Source organism: Bactrocera neohumeralis, chromosome 2 (genome assembly GCF_024586455.1).
Source record: "Bactrocera neohumeralis isolate Rockhampton chromosome 2, APGP_CSIRO_Bneo_wtdbg2-racon-allhic-juicebox.fasta_v2, whole genome shotgun sequence".
In the NCBI taxonomy this organism is placed as follows: Eukaryota; Metazoa; Arthropoda; class Insecta; order Diptera; family Tephritidae; genus Bactrocera; species Bactrocera neohumeralis.
In genome coordinates, this window is record NC_065919.1 from 52,805,297 (window position 1) to 52,825,991 (window position 20,695).

At 36.8% G+C, this 20,695-nt stretch overlaps 1 protein-coding gene and 1 pseudogene across 8 annotated transcripts in view; both read left to right on the top strand.

Annotated features, from left to right (window-relative positions):
- The window catches only part of LOC126760820 (uncharacterized), a 163,857-nt pseudogene extending 146,751 nt beyond the window's left edge, over positions 1-17,106 (top strand).
- Positions 1-20,695, top strand: part of LOC126751187 (sodium-coupled monocarboxylate transporter 1) — a 153,144-nt gene that overhangs the window by 95,802 nt on the left and 36,647 nt on the right. The window lies entirely within an intron of this gene.

Consider the following 20,695-nt stretch of genomic DNA (forward strand, 5'->3'; position numbering starts at 1 on the left):
CCACGCCTAATCAATGTTATCTTACTAAATTGGACCTGCGAAGCAGTACGCCTCAGCTCTTGCAGTATCAGAGTTGTCGTAATTTCCATGGTAAGACACTATATTATCAGGTGTTATTCGGCCTGACACTTCCATCTCCAGATCCTGCCGCTCTGCTGAAAATCTCGAGCAGTAGAAAAATATATGTTCCGTATTTTCGCTGGTACTGCCGCAGAATACTCATACTATACTTGTATTATATTTTGTTCTTGACATTGTATTTTTTATAATGATTAAAATGCATCCATTGATTGCTACTTTATCAAAACACACAACCAAATTTAAGGCCTATATAAGAACCCGCAGAGTTAAAGACAGTGAAATTTACAGTTTGGACAACAACCCACAGAGTTGCATTCCAGTTTCAACACGATCTGAGTTCGATTAAGCAATTATGTAGTAAATAAAGATTTTTTGCTTAGTAAATCGATCTTCGATTAGCCAAGCGTTAATCTGCAGCGAATCGAAAAAACTGTACCATAATTGATTTAAAATCTTAAGTTTCAAAAATACAAGAAACACAGAAATTTTTATTTCCATTTGTCATTTGAACCATTCACAGTAGGTAAACTAGTCTAAACTATGCAAAACAAAACTTGGTAGCACTGAAGATAGCGACTATAACACTTTAAAGAGGTATCCGCATAGTCTCTTGCACGACTTCAACTCGCTAACTTTGTTTTTGCTTTTAAATGTAATTTTTGTGACAAGAGAACAGTAGCGAACAGAGAAATGGCGAAACGAAGACAGCTTACGTACTGAAACACTCTTCAACAACTCTTAATTACTGAAACAGTTTCGGGTTATCAATCGTTTGCTAACGATTATCGTCAGTTTGCTTTACGAAGCGTGCTTCCTTTCAAAACTGTTACTGATATTTCCGAGAATTGTATCTTTATCATATACTTTTCGTGCGAAAAACTTGAAGCTGACAAAGTTGATCGATTCCGTTGAAATACACGATCTTAGTTGGTCGAAACATATAGCTTGTACCACACACTCCCACAAGCACTTGCAACAGAGCGCAACTACTCCGCGCCAGTTGCCAGTGCAAAGTGGTTAAATGAGAATTTCTTAATTTGATGGCAACGAATTTAATGATACGATTTAGAATCCTTGAAAACTTTTAAGTTTTTGCGCAAAGTGTTGTAAAGTTGTGCCAATTGCAGCAACATTGTTGTCACATTTCGTTGTGAGATTGCATGCGCTCTTGCCGCAAACTGTGCGCCACCACTTCATCGGGCTGGAAATTTACCTGGACATAAAAGCAGCCAATTTCAATTAACTCGAACAGCAAAACAAGCAAACAGACGTACCACAACGACAGCCGGCAAGCGTCCAACCAAGCAACCAACCAACCAAGCAGCAACGGCCCACCACCGACCAAGTAATCGAGCAACTTGAAGTAAATGAATGACGTTTAAGTTTATGGCGTTGCCGTCGATGTTGCAATTTTGCTACTTTTGTTGTTTGTCTTTGCCACGACGACGCTTTCTTGGCAACTTTTTGCTGCTGTAGGAGAAAAAAAAACGTAAACGCTAAAGTTCTGCGAAAGGGAATTGTTGGTTACTCATCCGCAATGTTGGGCCTGAGTGCTCGACACTTCAACGCCCATAGCATGGCCGATGTGGTGTACCGCTAAGTGAGGCCATCCACAAAAAGCCATAATAACAACAGTAATAAACAACATGAAGTAGTACTTTAGTTAAACTATTAAGTGATATTGGAACGCATCATCGACGTAGCATTAAAAGTTTAATTGAATTAAGTAAATAAAAGTGACGTCGACCAGCGGAATGAGTGATGAGCGAGCGTATATAATAGTGTGCGTTGCGGGAAATTGTCGCAAAAAAACGGTAAACTATAAAAAGTTGAAGTCGATAATGAAATCACTTGAAATTCGCAGTGAATTCTCAAAATTAAGTTGAAATTAAGGCTAAATTGGTGCAGACATTGTCCATGAAAAACGAATTTAATGAAAAACACATGTGACTTTAACGTTTTCTTTTAAATACATATACTATGAATTACAGCAAACGGTTTTAAGTCTTAAGTAAAAAAAAAATTGTATTTTCATTTGACATTTGAACCATTCACAAAAAGTAAAACTAATATAAAATATGTAAAATAAAACTTGGTAGCACTGAAGATATCGGCTTTAGCGCCTTAATGAGGTAGCCGCATACTCTCTCGCACGACTTCAAAATGAAAGATACTACACATCTTTGGGGTATTTCCCATACACCTACGATACCTACGACCTACGATTTTTAAAAAGATTACTAAACTTTTAATAACATCAAAAAACGGGGAAGTTATTGTAGAGATAAAGGTATACAAAAAGCTAAAAAACTAAAAATGAACTGATTAAACTAAGCGGCAACAATTTAAAAGACTGTAACACAAAAAATTCATTATAGAAATTGATAAGATATAATCTATCGAAATATGCAAACACAAAATGTTTTTTTCTAATTTTTCATTATTATTATTCATCAATATTTATTCAAAGTAATCCACACCAACTGTAATACACTTAAGCCAACAATTTTTCCAGTCCTCAAAACACTTCTCATAAACACTTTTTGGGATGGCCTTCAGCGAATTTTGCTTTATCTCTTCGATCGACTGAAAACGGGTTTTACGGAGCTGCAATTTCAGTTTGGAGAACAAGAAAAAATCGCACGGAGCCAAATCTGGTAAATACGGTGGTTGATTGATGATTTATTGCATTTTTGGTTTTAAATTCGTTCAGAATGGTGCATTTTCATCATGTAAAATCGATCAATTCTTCTTCCACAATTCCGGCCGTTTTTGATCGACGACCCTTCGCAACAAATTCATGATGCACCAAACCACGAATATCGAAAAAAACAATGAACATCACCTTGATTTTGAGTGTCATTTTTAGTTTCGCCTCGTTTTTTTCTCTCCAATCGGATGATTGTTGACTTTTTGCATGCCAAACTCATTAACCCACGTCCCATTGGCAGCTATAATGCTCTCCATGAATGATGGATCGGAATTTACGCGATCAAGCATGCCCAAAGAGACTTGTTTACGATACTCTTTTTATCGGGAGGAGTCGAGCAAGAACGCGTTTCATAACTAAAATATCCAACAAATCAATCGAACGGACTCGCGAGTGTGGTCGAGCTCCTTTACCATCTCACAAACACTTGACTGACGAGTTTTAAGCACTTTTTTACTATTTTCGTCAATTGAAGAGGTAGAAGTTCATCCAGAACGAGACATGTCTTCAACGATCTGTCAACCGTATTTGAAGGCTTTGTGCCACTCGCAGGCTTGTCTTTTTGATAAAACTGCATGCAAGCCTTTTTCAACATTCGCAACGATTCCGCACACGAAATTTGGTTACAAATACAAAATTTTAGACCAATTCTTTGTTCAATATTTTTATCCATTGTAAAAATCGCATCGCACTTCTAAGGTGTACCAACTTAAGCAGCTGCTGTAAACCCACTTGTTTGACAGAACGCGCTCATATTTGGCATAGTAATTAAGGACAGTCCTACCTAAGTAAGTAGCGAGCTACAGTTTTTTAAAATATCATTTACTCGGGGAATTTAAATTACAACTTTCGGCTGCTTTTTTGTCACAATTTATATTTATAAGTTTTACCAAACTCGATTTTAGCACTGAAAACTACTCACAGGCCTCGTCATACAACATAAATAATTTACTTGCATACTTATCAAACACTATAATATGATAAATCTAATCTACATGTCATAATTCTAACGGAAATGTTCAAAAGTTGACTATCTATATAGAAAACATTAAACAGAGCATTAATTATGCAGAGGAAGTGATAATATATAGCCATTGCTTGTTGCGAATTAGTAACAAATTTTACAGTTATTCGTACATATATTCGCATATTTATTGCCATCATTTCTCAACGAAGCGAAAATTATAATTAATAGTTCCAGAAGCTTAGTACAAGCAGAGTACTTCAATAAAATCCATATATCTATTATATACATACATGAATATAGACATATGTACTCCCTTACTTATTAAATACCCCGTCAAAGCAAAATATAATGATGGCATAAGTGTGTGTGTGTGTGTATGCACTCATTACAGCTTCATAACTGACAATTTCGGCAAGCGTAAAGTTTGCTTGCGACATTGAGCTAGTGCAAGTACCGAGTGCCGAGTGCCGAGTTAGTGTCAAAGTGTGTGTACTCGGTCGGTGGAGTCAAGGCCGGTGCCTGAGGCAGGCAGGGCGTCTAGTGTAAGTTATCTGCTTGTTACTGTCTGCTAACATTGTCAGTTAGATGTTTTGCCTTTGCTTTTGTTTTTGCATTTTTCACTCTCCAACTGCTGTGCTGTGCTGTTGGCAATTTGACTGCACTCATAGTGGCCACTCTGGCAGCAAGTTGTAACAATTATATTAGTGCAGTTTTTATTTTCCCTTTACACGCGCTCTCTATATTATACATATAAGTGAGTGAGTAGGTCTGTGTATGTATATATGTGTGTGTTTAGTTACAACATAGCTTCCCTCTATATATACTCACAAATGACAGCAACGGCAGCACCATCAACACCAGCAGCATCAACAGCAAGTGTTGCCACATAATCTAATGATCCTAACAACTTAGTCTTTAGAACATTTCATGCAATTCAAATAAAAGCGTTGTGGAGGCACAAAGTCACTTACAAACACGCACGGACGCCGAGTTGATTGCAATTGTTCTGGCTGTTGCTGCCACTACAACCGTTAACTATACGATACATACATACAAGTAAGTATAAGCAAGTCTAAATGTTTGTTTGTGTTGTTGGTGGCACAACTTGCAATATTTGCTAACTGCGAACTGCGAAATTCGCACAGACAGCTGGGCGACTGTTGCTGCAATTTTACTTTTTGTGCTTAACTTGCTTACCTCTTGATGTTGCTGTTGTTGTTGTTGCTGTTATTATTATTGCTGTTGCCTTGCTTTGCTATTGCAGCACAGCAAGTTTTAGTTTTATTCACTTGTAATATTCATGTCGCAACACTTGCACAGCCGTCGTGTGGCAAGTGACAACTCTAATGACATCACTACAACTCATTAGGAAATTTTGTTGCAACGACAAATTTCGCCAAACTCACTGACACTTCTTAACAATATCAGCGTGGTGTTTTCGTGACAGCGACATGCTTGTTTATCATTTTAATTGTTATTATTGTTTGTTTTTTATTGTATTTTTTTAATTCGAAATCAGTCATAAAATTCTCCTCTGAATTTTCTTACCATTTTTGCATAAATTATTAATTCCTCTTCTTCTTTATTGGTGTAGACACCGCTTACGCGGTTATAGCCGAGTCTACGGCAGCGCGCTAGTCGCTCGTCCTTTTCGCTGTTACCCGCCAATTAGAGATGCCAAGTCTAGCCAGGTCCTTCTCCACCTAGTCTTTCCAACGGAGTGGAAATCTTCCTCTTACTCTGCTTACCCCGACGGGTACTGTGTCGATGCCCTCAGAGTTGAAGTGTTTTCATCCAATCGGATGACATGAACGCTGAACTATATCAATGCCGTCTTATATCTTGTACAACTCATCGTTCCATTAACTGCGGTATTCACCATTGTTAAAGTACCATAAATCTTTCGCAGAACCTTTCTCTCGAAAACTCGTAACGTCGACTCATAAGGTGTTATCATCGTCCATGCCTCTACACCTTATAACAATATGAGAATAATGAGTGACTTATAATAGAGTTTGGTTTTTGTTCGTCGAGAGACTTCTTCATTGCCTACTCAGTCCGAAGTAGCGCCTGTTGGCAAGAGTTATTCTGCGTTAGATTTCGAGGCTGACGTTGTTGTTAGTGTTAATGCTGGTTCCAATATAGACAAAATTATCTACGACTTCGAAGCTATGACTGTCAATCGATTTCGAAGCGTAGAAGAATAAAAGTAAAACTTGTTCGTTTCGCCATTACATACTATGCTCACTTCAGCTCTTTTGTCAAAATATTACTTGTAAAAGCAACAGCAAAGTTATCGAGTTGGATTCGTGCAAGAGAGTACGTCGCTTGGGTTGCAAATGCTGCCATTTTGCTGGAGCTGTTTTACTGTATTCGATTCGCTACTCTCTAACGATTGGCGAATCGAAGACAACTAGTGTAAAATGAAAAATCTGATCTACGCATGTCTAGCTCATTATTGGGGAAATAATTTTGAGAATCTGTTATTATTTTAAATCCTTAACTTATTTTCTCCCATAATAACTGCGTAAGCGGTGTCTATGCCAATAAGGAAGAAGAAAAATAACTTTAAAAAATGTTCAAATAAATTATACAACTCAATGAAACTCAAAACCTTCCACACTTTTTATTTTCATTTCTTGCTATATCTGTTCCTTTCTACCATTAACCAACTACAAGTACTCGACGAGTTAGAAAAGTCTTGAACTTGTACCCTACTCATGTATACAAGGCGCGATAAGTATATCAATAAATCAATCTTTGCCACTCATTGCCATCGCAGCAGCATTCAACTTGTGTATAATATGTATGCCAACGACTCACAGCGGATATCCTTGCACTACATTAATTTCATTTTAATCCAGACAATAAATTCTAATTTCTGCATTGGCAAGCGCCACCGTCAGTTTGCAGTGAACTACGGCGCTGTAAATATATGATACATTTATATTGTGTACGTCTGTATTTGTAACTATACAGTTATATTTTGAGGCGCTATGTATAAATATTTCGCACGCTGGATTTACTCGTAGCGCCGCTGGTGATGTCCTTGCGCAACATGACGTATCGCAGCTGGCAACACTCCAGACGCCAAAGCAACTGACTCAATTGCGGTGCACAGTGGTGTGAGTGGAGGAAAAATTGTTACAAAATTATAGTCAAATATTTTTTGTGTGCAAAGCTAATGAAAAATCTTGTTGAAAATTGCGAATATTTTTCATAATTAATATTGGCTAGTAGGCCTAACTGCTACTATATAAACAATAACCTATCATAAAGTATACCAGAAAAAGCCTGAGCATTTTGTATTTCAAGTCTAAGTTGATTTCAGTTTTTCTGACGCTACTTTTACAATTTTCAGATACTTAAATTACGTTTCAAATGTCGTTCAAAATAGTGATAAGAGAAGTCGGTTTATGAATTTATTTCTATTCGCGTGATAATCGGGTCTACCTGAAACGAATATAGATTTTTAACCAAGTCAATTCAACAGCATTCCTTAAAATTAATTGGTTACTACAATATTTTTTGATACTAAAACAAGAAAAAGGATCTAATTTTCCTGTCAATTTGTATCGGTATAACTGTTTTCAAAGATATCAGTGGAAATTTTATTAAACGTTGCAATAATTTTAAGAAATTTATATTTTTTCTTCATATTTATTTAGAGTTTGATTGACTTGTTTGTCACAGTAAAAAGTTTACTTCAGAATTTAGTATACTCAGTTTTTTTATTTTTACAACAAATTTTTGCCAAAATCGTGCCATTTTAAGTATATTTGAGCACATTTTCTGCAACCTCGTTACACTGTGCGCTACGGCATGAATAAAAAGATGGATGTAAAACAGCATTTCGGTGAAAATTAAAGTGAAAAATTATGATGATGACTACACTGTTGGGTTATTGTGCGATCGATGTGTAACGGTATAGACAAAGCTGCGACTAAAGTCTGTATTTCTTCAATATAGCTATGCCAATGAAGAGCGATAAAATAAGCAATCTCTTTTTGTGTTTTCATAAATAATATGCAAGAAAGCCGAATTTTTATTAATGAATATTTGGTTAAAGTTGAGTTATGGATGTCAATGACCCTGGAAATAGTGCGAGAAATTGTAATTTTTTAAAAATTTATTTTGTTAAAGTAATATAATAATCTTAGCTCTATTTAGTCGTATTTATTTAAAAGCTTCTCCATTACATTTGGTTCCAAATACATCTGCACGATGTCAATTAAGTTTATATACTTCCATATAAAAAATTTGCACTTATAAAAAAATACAAAAAGTAAAAAAAACAGAATCGGGGAAGTTTAAAAGAACTCCCGCCGCAATTGTAACACAAGCTGTTACACAACCGCAACTGGGCCACAGCAGGCTTTAACAGGTTTTTTTTTTAGAAAAAATATGCAAAACAGAACGCGAAAAATACACATGTGACTATAATACATGGCGCTGTTGCGAGCTTGCGGCACATGCATACCTACATATGTATGTAATATACATATGTATATGGGTGTGTGCGCACATTAATCACAAGCGTTGATATGATGAAGCGTTGATGTTGTGCGCTAACCGCAAACACAATAGTGGCAGTGATAGCAGTTGCGGTGCCAGGCGAGTTTAAATTAAATGATTTCATCAAGCCAGCAAATAAACATGCACTCTGCATATCCCGACACATTTGTATATGTATATGTATGTATGTACGTGCAGATAGAGTTACGATATGAGAGGAATATTTTCAGTTGAGAGTGTGTACCATATACATATGTATATGTGTGTTTGGACTTGCTGCTGACAGTTGTATGGAGCAAGTTGCAATTCGATTATAACGAATGTTTTTAAAAAGAATTTCGAAGAGAACATACTGGTGACGGCATGTTAGGAGAATATTCAGGAAGAGCATGTAATCATGTTTATTTTGTTGGAGACTTTGGTGTTTCTTAGTTATTTATATAGAGTAATATACTCCAATACGGTGCCATAAGTGTCCCTCATTCTTGACTACTTTAGTTTCTCTTAGATAAATTCGAAATCATGCATGGGTCTCCTCGTGTAAAAACAGCCTTTTTTCAACAATTTTTTTGTCATATAAAAAATAAAATATTTGATTAGAAATTTTTATTGTTACAAACATACACTATTAGCAAATTCTGAAATTTTTGAAAAAACAAATTTTAAACTCGATCGTTTCGACGCCATTTCCGGTGATCCCTCGGAAAAAAGATGCGCCCGCGTTGGCAGAATAACTCCTTACAGAATCATCTAAAGCGAAAAAATACATGTTTTAGTTAAAACCTTAACTTAGAACTTGGATGAAGCAAAAACAAACTGAAAATTTAATTTTTGGCAGACATTTTTACAAAAAAAATTTAAATTTCAGTGAAAATTTCGCGATATTTTTTTTATATAACTGTAATCGAAAAAAATCCTTCGTCTAAGTCTTTACGAATTGTAACACAAAGACGTGTGTGTCACGAAGATCGGTTGAGTAGTTCTCGAGAAATCTTGCCAACCGACTTCAAAAACACAGTTTCGAGAAAAACGCTCTCGAATTCATAATATGCCAAATTATCCAATATTACTTGATCCGTCCCAACTGAGTATATTTTACGTTTAGTGTATGAAGTATTAGTCATAAATATTTTTCGAAGATTCTTAGTTTTGAATACACTCACACCATACAATTCCGCTCATTCATTCGAATACTCATAGTTTTTGTCAAATGTCCAATTTCACTCTGGAACAGTTTGCCCAACATACATATACGAGTATTTTCTAATGACTTGAACAATTGGGGTATTCAGCGAAAACCGCAACACTTTCTGCTGCCATACCAAACACATAAATACAAATTTTGCTGACAGTTAACATTTCTCATGAACCGCAACTTAAAATTACACAAAGCAGCACACACACACACATACATACACGTGAAGAAAAATTTTTCAGCATTTCTCACGCTTGCCCTCCGTCCATCACGCCATGCAGCGCCCTTTCGGCGGCACGTCTCAGCTCCGGCAACCACAGCAGAGTTCCGCACGCATGCCACCAAAGCCGCGCCCCTTCGTGCACAGCGCAACCGCCAACGAGTAGTCATAGTTGTAGCGCGCGCCCGCTAAATATTAATTTTAACTACGCAAAACTTGTGCAACATTGGCAATTTTTCACTTTATTCTTTAAGCCAAACATACAAAATAAATTACCGGAATTTCGCAGAACAATATATATTGCTGCATAGTGGCCATGGTGGGGTTAGTGGCGCGTTGGTGGTAACGGTGGTGGCAGCTGTAGTGTTGGCATATTCTGTGAGCAAAGCCAAGCGCATTTGGTTTCATTGAATGTGCGTTTGTATGCATGTGCCGCACGAAGACCTGCCAAAATGTGGGATTGCACAACAACAACAGCGTAACAAGAATAACTGCGCCACTTGCAACATGCAACATGGCTTGCGTGGCACTAACGGGGCAATAAAAGCGTGCCAAACATTGGCAAAGAAAATGGCCAGCGCGCGCGAAGTTCTACGAAGTAGTGAATAGCGGAAAGCGAACTTTAAGCGCTCAGAGATAAATGAAACCAATTGAAACTTAAAGCAACAAACAACAACAAACGAGTGCGAGAGCGAGTATAAACACAATTGGGCGAAGTTAGGGCAAATGAAAGTAAACTTAATTGTTTTGACGGCAGAGTTTAAAGAGTTGTCAGTTATTAACTTGTATTTGATATATATGTACATATGTATGTATGTATGTATATTAAGGTGGTTTTAAAATTTGCCATAAAGGATTTTTTATTCTCTGACACTCAGTAAATGATATCAACGGCCAAGATACGGTATTATTGGAGATGCGTAATAACTCAATATAAATAACTTTGTTTAAGTTTAGCTAATTCGCATTTTTGACTCTCAAGGAGTCATTCCTCACGCTAAGCTCATGAATCCGAAGAGAGAACGAATTAAATATAACACACTTTAACTATAGCTAAGTCAAGATAACACTGACACAAATCTCAAAATTTGGTCCTCGTTGTCGATAGACAGAGAATAACATACGGAGCCTAAATACGGAGCAAGTTGGTGAAGATTTCTAAATAAGGCGTAAGAGATAGTCGGTAAAGTACGCTATATTTCTCACTAAATTTTACTGAGATTATGCCTAAAGTTGGCATTTCTGTTTCTAACTGAGTATAGAGAACATTTTTTAGCATTATTGCTTGAGAATAATTTTACAAAAACTTTACCAAAGAAGTGGCTTTTAAGAATCTACAAGTCATGATAGTGATTTTATGATTTAGAATATATAACAGAATAGAGTGTACGATATATATTTATTATTTAGAATATAAAGCAGAACAGAGTGTAATTGTGGCCTCACCTTTCGAATTCCAGTACGCTAAAGAATCAAAAAAGTTGTAATTGGGTAAGAGTTCAATGTGTTTTCTCTGGATCACACGTTCATTCCGCCAAAATTTCTCCCTAGAGAGGTTGATTAACTGATTTAATATTTTCAATTTTTTTTCTTTCGGAATTGTTTCCCTTAGCTGAATACGAGTATAAGTGTCAAACCTTTCCGTAACCGATGCTTCCGCTTTGCAGTGCGCTTGTTTTATGGCGTGAAAGCTCTTCCTGATCTTTTAAATTTAGTGGCCGTGACACTTTATAAGCTTCTATGTTCAGGGACCTTCGTGATGTAATCACTTAATAATAACTTCTTAATCCTTTACGTGCAATTAAAAATCCATAAAAATTTAATCCTTTCTTTCTTAAAGCCAACAAAAATTAAATAAATAACTGCAATGTACTGCGCCAATAGATCACTGTAAGCACTGCTAAACACTTCGCAAAGTGTTCTTAACTATTTTTATACTCTCGCAACAAAGTTGCTAAGGAGAGTATTATAGTTTTGTTCACATAACGGTTGTTTGTGAGTCCTAAACTAAAAGAGTCAGATATAGGGTTATATATACCAAAGTGAGCAGGGTTACAGTTGAAATCCGGATGTCTGTCTGTCCGTCCGTCCGTCTGTCCGTCCGTCCGTCCGTGCAAGCTGTAACTTGAGTAAATATTGAGATATCATGATGCAACTTGGTACACGTATTTCTTGGCTCCATAAGAAGGTTAAGTTCGAAGATGGGTAAAATCGGACTACTGCCACGCGCACAAAAAGGCGGAAACCGAAAACCTATAAAGTGTCATAACTAAGCCATAAATAAAGATATTAAAGTGAAATTTGACACAAAGGATCGCATTAGGGAGGGGCATATTTGGACGTAATTTTTTTCGAAAAGTGGGCGTGGCCCCGCCCCCTACTAAGGTTTTTGTACATATCCATATATATATATATGTCAACCAAATTCTATAGAGTCGTTTCCTTCAGGCATTTCCATATACAGTTCAAAAATGGAAGAAATCGGATAATAACCTCGCCCACCTCCCATACAAAGGTTATGTTGAAAATCACTAAAAGTGCGTTAACCGACTAACAAAAAACTTCAGAAACACTAAATTTTTCAGAAGAAATGGCAGAAGGAAGCTGCACCCAGGCTTTTTTTAAAAATTTAAAATGGGCGTGGCGTCGCCCACTTTTGGACCAAAAACATATCTCAGGAACTACTAGACCGATTTCAATGAAATTCGGTATGTAATATTTTCTTAACACCCTGATGACATGTACAAAATATGGGTGAAATCGGTTCGTAACGCTATTTCGAATTCCATCTGATGCCTTTCTGTAGGATATATACATAAGGAACCAATGATGATAGCGGAATAAAACTTTACAAAAATACGGTATTTGAAAAATATGTAAATGACTGATAATGAAATCTCGATTATCACTTTATCGGGCGAGAGTATAAAATGTTCGGTGACACCCGAACTTAGCCCTTCCTTACTTGTTTCTTATGCCTCTCTTGCAAGTAGAGAGAGCTATATGCCTCGCCACAAATTTACAGTAATTGCAACGTTTTGTATGTTTTATTCAAACCTTTTGGCGCAAAAAGAAGTGATGGCAAAAATTTATACTGCACTCTACGGCACTAAGTATTTTTTGGTCTATACATACATATGTATGTACATAAGTATATGCCCACATAAAGTTGGTTGGCTACCTGTTGTGCACAGCACATTTGGCGCTCGCCTTGGAACGCTTATAAATACTTTATGCTATTTATTGCCCGATAACTTGTCTAAGCATTTTGCTATGCTCTAATGGCTGCACTTCAATTATTAACTATTTTCAGAAGATAAAAAATGTAGGAAAGTGGAAAGTTTAGAACTTTAGCATTATTACTACTTTTGTCTTGTGTGTTTTGTATGCAGCCAAGGTAGTTTACTAATGTGCTTGGTAGTAAGAAAACACAATATATTTGGCAAAAGTTCGCCGTGTGCATTCTTTGAAGCTTTGGTCACTACTTTCAGCTAATAATATAAAGTGTTGTTTCAGGATTATGTGACGAAATTATAAAGCAGAACTGAATCTTTCGGAGCTGTGAGGATTTGACAAATATTTTTTTTTTGTTTTTTATAGTGGGGGGAAGTATCGAAATCCGGAGTGCGGAACTTTAATCCGCTAAACCTAAGCTACTCCGAAATCATGTGTAACCCACGGAACCACCGGATTTGATATTACTTCATGGAACAGAAAAAGACATTTAGCTCTCTTTTATTGTACGAACTGACTGACTACCAATCAATTGTAAGTTTCTTAGTTTTGCCATAATTAGAGCTGAAGCTTCGCTGACAGCTCTCCATTTATCAGAGGACTGATACATATGTGCTGTCAAAATGTATACCGTTACAGTACCGCCGAGTGTAGATTTTAGCTTTTCGCTTATGTTTAAAAAATGGGAACACTGAAAAAACGTGTTCAAAGTCGTGCGCGTCGAAAAATACGACCTAACGTCTTGACTAATTTCGAAGAGATACTTTGTAAAGCATCCATGGCCTCTCAGTAGTTGGGTTAGGTGTAAATTCACGTTCCCATGTCGTCTGTTTAACCACGAATGAATGTCTGGGATCAGTCTGCAGACTCATCGTCCTTGGGATGGGGTTTGTCACCGCTGATGTCACATTGTTAGATTTTCTCTCTTTCTCGGCCTTTTAGACGGCTCCAATAGCTAGTATAGTTGCGTTAATTCGTCCCTCTGGTTGTCAATAGGCGGTATGCTGGCTAGTACTCCCGAAACATCGTTTCATATCGTGCGGGCTACACTTATTACTTGGATTTTAGAAAGCCTATGCTCTGCTTTTATTGGTCTTGTATATAATTTTATATCCAGCGCCTGTATTCATATTGGTGCTTCATACAATTTCACAGAACTCATTGGTGCTGCTATTAAAAATCACCGACTGGAACGTAAGCAAATATGAAAGTGTGGATAATTGTAGACATCAAAAAATACTGGTTATTTTAGAACAGTATTGAAGATATTTTGAACTAAATATGCAAATAAAACTAATAGAGCTGTCCAAGACAAAGCAAAGGTTTCTTAAACCGAGAAAGGAGACTTTTGAAACAATAAAGCATTGGTGAATTTGGATCAATGAAGCTATTAATACTAGTAGCAGAACCTCTGTGGGTTGCTAGATATTCGGATTCCAGATATTCTGTAATTGGCCAATCTTCGTCGAGTAAATGTTGTAGAATCCTGTTTTAAGGCATAAGTAGTAGGTAGTTCCGGTGCAGCTGAGGTTAACGTTTTTCCTGGTTTTATTTATGATTTAAAGGTGACTTAGCTTTTACCGATTATTAATTCAACCATCACAAACACTTCAATATTTTTCAAACCTTTCTATAATAAATAAATGGCGAATTCGCAAACTTTATAGTAGCGAATCATGTAAGCTGCGTAATTCATTATGTTACATATAAATCTACATACGTACGTATATAAAATATATAAATGCTTTTAAGCTAAAGTTGTCAGCAATTAATTTTTGCAGCAATGTAGATGTCAAAAACTCGTAAGCCATTCATTTCGGTCATTTTGTGTTAATTGAATGAAGTTAAAATGAATTCCAAACCAAACAGTACCACTCACAAATGTGCCGCAGCAATGTCAAGTGGTATTTCATTTGTCAGGAGAGGACTCATTACTTTGCCGAACAACTTCTGTGAGGTATTTACAAGAAGAACATATTCTTCACAAAAGCTGTATGCCATTGACGGCCACTAAACGTATGCAAATGTGGTTACATATAAATGTGTGCGTGTGGATATGTGTCTAAGCAACGGTATTTGTATGTGTGTGTAGGATTTTAAAGTCCATGTAAATAAGCCGGAGCACCCAGAAACGCAAACAGAGCTCAGTGCCCGTAGCCAAGAGTCAGCAGGCAGCCAAACTATGCCATTATCTAATAAACTTTCAAACGTTTTACTATTCTTCAATTCTATGCTGTACAGCAACAACAACAACAAACAATTGCACCGACAACAAACACTACAAATAGTTGACCACAATGGCAAAAGCACTCTAAACACTTTGGCAGCTCTTTCCTGAGGACTTAAGCATACAATACTATTGCATTACGTCTATATATTTGTTGTTTTTGTTGTATTTTTATTGTTAGCTGCACTGCCAAGCCAAGGAAAATAGGGTCGAATTAAAACATAAAAACAATAACTACATATAATGAAAGTAGGTGAGATGACGAAGCAGCAGAGTGTGAGAGACAATGAGTGCGGAGTGCAGAGTGAGTAGTGTTGTAGAGTGAAATTCAATTACACTAGAATTGTTGGAGATTTATGTTTTGATTTGCTTGCTGGCAAAACAGCGCCACGGAATGGCATATTCGTCGAAAGAATAGAGTGAAAAACGCAAATCCTTTCGCTTGGCAGCCGCACGTACAAGCATAAATAGAGGAGCTGCACACCGGCACACACTCCATGTAGTGGCCGAAGAGGTCGAGAGGGCAGCCGTGACAGTAGCCGTATGCATGCCACACAGCATGTGGCAAACAGCAGTCAAGGTGGTCGACGGTAGTGCTACAGCACCGACGAGTCTACGAGAGGGAAGAGAAAGAGCGTGGAAGCCGCTTAGACAGGATGTCTTCATGTGGCCAGAGCAAAGTGTGCTAAATGCATATGCCTTGCGTTCCAGTGTGGCACCTCACTTGATGTGGCACTGTTGGACGCCATCCAGCACACTGCATGGCACAGTGAGCCATGGCGAAACCAGCCAATTGGCCAACCTGCCTATAAACTACTCGAAGCGGCAACAAAACAAAAAGGGAAACAACATACAAAAAAGAAAAAAGAAAAGGAAAAGGAAAAAAGAATTAAGTTTCTAGTAGTCTGTCGCTGCTCGAGTGCCTGCCAAGAGCGCCATATTCAATTTGTCGGTTATCACTGCAGGCCAAATCACAGGCCGCGACCCTTCGTGTGGTTCTCTTCTCTTCCATATGCATATTTGTGTTTGTATGTGTTACTTTGGAACCGCTGTTTGCGGTGTTCGCTTCTGGATTTGTCTACAAGTTGGCTGGCATTGGTTTGCACTTTGCATGTTTGCAGAAAATTGAGAAATTTAGTTGTGTTTTTTTTTTGTTTTTGTTACACTATTTTTGCGGTTTTGATATTTTTATTAGCGTTGTCAGTTAGTGATAGCTTTATGTTGTAGACATTGAGTTACAAGTAAATTGTATTCTAATAGCCGCAGCAGGTTCTCAAAATGATTCATTTGGAAAGAGTTGCGGGTGGAAGAATTTTACCGTTATAAAATGTGTTATACTATATATTTTCCGCTAGCAAGCGTGGCACGAAGCTTGAAGAGGATGAATCATTTAAAGGAATTTCTACGCATCAAGTGTTCTCCTCTGCTAATGTTTTGGAAAAAACTGAATTTAGAAAGGAGCGAGGTAGACAAGGGCGAAGGTATTAGCATCTTTATGGATGGGTGGAAACTAGATAATCGAATGGAATCTTTTCAGCAAAGTTAGAAACCAGAATTCGCATCCGTCCACAAGACTACTACAGTGTCCTCCAAGTGGAGATCACAGTAATTAATGAAAGCCTTCTTGTTCTGACTAGGAAGATGCTCACAAGAAGAAATATATTTATAAATACAGAGAGCCAGACATCGTTGAAGTCACTAAAGCCTCTTATGATTATGTGTCAAAGTTAGTGAAATAGTGCCTTAATCTCTTAGTGGATCTCACATCCTATTTCACGATAAACCTGCAAAGGGTTCCAGGACATAGTTATATCCCTGGAACTGTGAAGCAGATGAACGAGCCAGAACCGGCACTACACTTTAATTAGACTCCGGAAAATAGGGAATTTATATGCGTCTGGCTACTTGCAGATATTTAATCGGCAAATATATTATAAATTTAGCTAAGTCCCAGTGAAATCAATCCCGGATTAGCTCAAAAAGCTCAAAAACTTCAAAAAAGAAAGATATAACAACTCTATTAGGAGTGATAATAGGTCTCTGTCTAATCAGTAAACATGCCAGCAGACTAGGAAAGCCATATAACGACTACTGTAGAAGCTGTCAAGAGGTAGAAGACGAGGAGACTATAAGATATCTTCTAAACTTATCGTTCTGACGAATCCAATCAGAAGCACAGGGTGGTTCAGAGAGAAGACTGAGGGAACTTCTGTCCCAGTGGTGTATATACGCGAACTAGTCCCACAGTTTTTGAGGTAGTGATCTGCAATTTTAGACACGTATTTTTCTCGAAGACCTGCTAATTTATCGGAAGACATCGTACCACTATAGCATATAGTAGCCGACATATGTACAAACCGAACGGAATCAGGCCCTAGCATGGGTAGAGGTTTCTTCACAAAATTTGTCACAGATTATTATCAAAGTCATCTGTTAAGTCTCCAATAAAAATTGTTTTTATCAGCCCACTAAAGCGAACTCAGTGATCGGAGTCAAGTTATTTGAGCAATATTTTGCATTTATAAAGGGTATTATAGTTTCGTGGCAACCGCAGTTTTTCTTGTCGACAGTAATTTCAATATTTTAAGACAATCTAAAGTGGAAATTTTTCACAAAAAACGAAGAAAGCGCCAATTTAAGAATATTCATTTGTGTAAGAAAAGTTTCTCAAATTTTTTCGCACTAAAAAATACATTGTCAAGTTGACTTTAGCTCATGCAAAAGTTACATAAGTTTAGTTGCAACCACATTCCCACACATTCAATGTCAAGAAAAACTAAGTAAACAAAATTTTCTACCACTCTACAAAAGTTAAATTGCAGTTGAAGTTACTTTGCGACATGCCACACAATTTGAATTGTCTTAAACAATAACAAAAATTCGAACGAAATCGAAACGAACAAATTACAGGACTTGCAAAGTAACACAATTTTGTATTACTTATAGAATATATATACATAGTATTATATAACGGGTGATCCATGTAGGGGCAAGCTGTCATGTTATTTTTGTTCAGTATTGTTTGGCATTTCATCAAGCAAAGACTTACGTCTGAACAACATTTACGAATCGTTAAACTTTTTTACGAAAATTCACGTTCTGTAAGGACTGGCTTCTTTTAGAAGGTAGTGAACCTTGAAATGGATCACCCTATAAAAAGAAGTTCTAATATGATTAATGGATTCAATAAGCTTTCGTTTTGCCCACTCTACATGTTCCTACATATATACGTACATTTGTATGTGATATAAACAAAATTAATTAAGACGATCAAAAGAAATATTAATGAGCGCTATATATAAGTAAGTAGTTAAGGCAGATAACTATGCACAACTACTGATACACATTCGATCACAGCTAAATGCTGACTTTAAGCGGCTTATGCTCGCAATAGCTAGCAACCATATTTATTACAAAGGAAACTCGCGATTACCGGCTGCCATTATCGAACACACGGCTATACGGAACACATAAAATCTGGACAACAACAAAAAAACCGGACAACAAAAAAACCGGACAACAACAACAACAAAACTTTAAATAAAGGCAAAACATTGCAACAACTCACACTGAAATCAAGCAAATCCATGTGATAGCTCACGAAGATTAAACGTGTAGCTCGACCGCAGTAAGCTGGAAATATGTTGAGGGAAAAATTAAAATGGAACGTATGAACGTACCCGTATTATCCAGCTTAAATTTATGGTTTGCGGTGGTTACACCAGCATCATACATACATATGTATACATGGATGTACACTAATGCTTATGTACTTATACATATGTATCTCACCTAACCACAGCACATTGTAACGTACAGTTTTTATATACATATATGTGTATGTGTATTTATATACTCTCATATTCTACTACTGTGTTAAAAATGAAAGGTGAATTTTGTCCATTCCATCTCTTTCAAAGTAAAATTTGAAATTAATCCGGTGAAAAGTTTCGGAGATGGGAGAGCATCTGTAAGAATATTTTAACTTAGTGTAGTCGGCTCCCAAAAGGGGGATCTCTCATCCGAAGCCGTTATCTTGTTCTCATTGGTAGTTTCCCAAACCTTTCGTCTTCGCTTTCTCACTTTAGTTCGCCTTCAAACGGATGTTTTTTGGCTACCTAGAGGATACTTGGTCTAAGACCGAAAGTCGTGAGCTGCTTAAGCCATATGTAAAAGAATCATTTCTGGCCACTCTCAAGAGAATGACGCTCAGAGAACTTTTCTCACTTGCCTCTAACCATGGCTCCACCCTCCAAAAATTGATGAACATTTTCAGAGCCGGTGTAGAAAATTTCTTCAAACGGCTGCGCCGACCGAATTGAAATTTTCACACAGCCTGCTTAGATATATTTTTCAGCAAATGATGCCACATAATAATTTCGATTTTCTAAGTCACTCCGAATTGTAGTTTTTTCACAAAAAACTACATTTTTATTGCGGCGGCCATTTTGTCGAAAATCATGATTTTTACTAATTCTTCGATCAATACCGGTATACAGCTATTGTTTTAATATATTTTTTTGTTCTTTTGCTTTTAAGATAATTTTAAGCAGTAATATCTACCTCAACGCCAGGCACATTTTTTCGGAGAAGTCCTTATTCAATTACAAAATAAAATACCTCACCAAAAAAATTACCCATGTGCGCGTTTTTTGTGGCTTACAATGGACGCAACGCCTTAAAAATAAAAATATGGAAAGTTTCGAGTAATAATCGACAAACCTTTTCTTTATACAACCTGTATTCACAACAATTCCCACTCTATTTAGATTTGCACGATAAAACCCTTAAATATCCCACCACATAATAGCCTCTAAATAATAATATTTCTCTCTTATGATTTTCATTTACTCCATTTCTCCTCTCACTCTCACTCACTCGCGCTCAGTTTTCAATTTGACTTTTAAACTCTACTTTCTACCAACAACAACAACCATAGCAACAGAGCAGTTGCCTTCTCGTGCGTATGTAATTTTTATAAAGATAACCATTTCATGTTATGGTATAACGGTTTTTTATAGCATTAAGAGCTTAGCACACGTTGCTCCGTTTAGTTCGTCTAATTGTCGTAACCGCCGTTGTTAGCGCAGTGAGAAAAAAGCACAGCACATTGTAGTTGTAATGTCACAAATTCGAGCGCATGAAAGGGATTAAATAGTAACTGACAATATTGCACATACATATATACATACATATTAGCGAACAAAGACCAGGGACACAAAATAAATTCGAATTAAAAGGTGTCCACACAGCGTAGTAAGGAGCAAGTTAAACAAATTCTGCATTTAAACTTTAGTTGAAACCGAGTGCCGCATATAATAAAGTAAGGTTAAGTAGAGAAGGATCTGAAACATTTCAACTTTTGATAGAACTTACTTTTCTTATGGAATCGATTTTTTTCTCATATAAAAAATTAAATATTTTATTAGAATTTTTTATTGTTACAAACATATACTATTAACAAAGAAATTCTGAAATTTTTGGAAAAAAATATTTTAAGCTCGGCCATTGCGACGCCATTCCCGATGACCCCTTGGAAAAAAGAT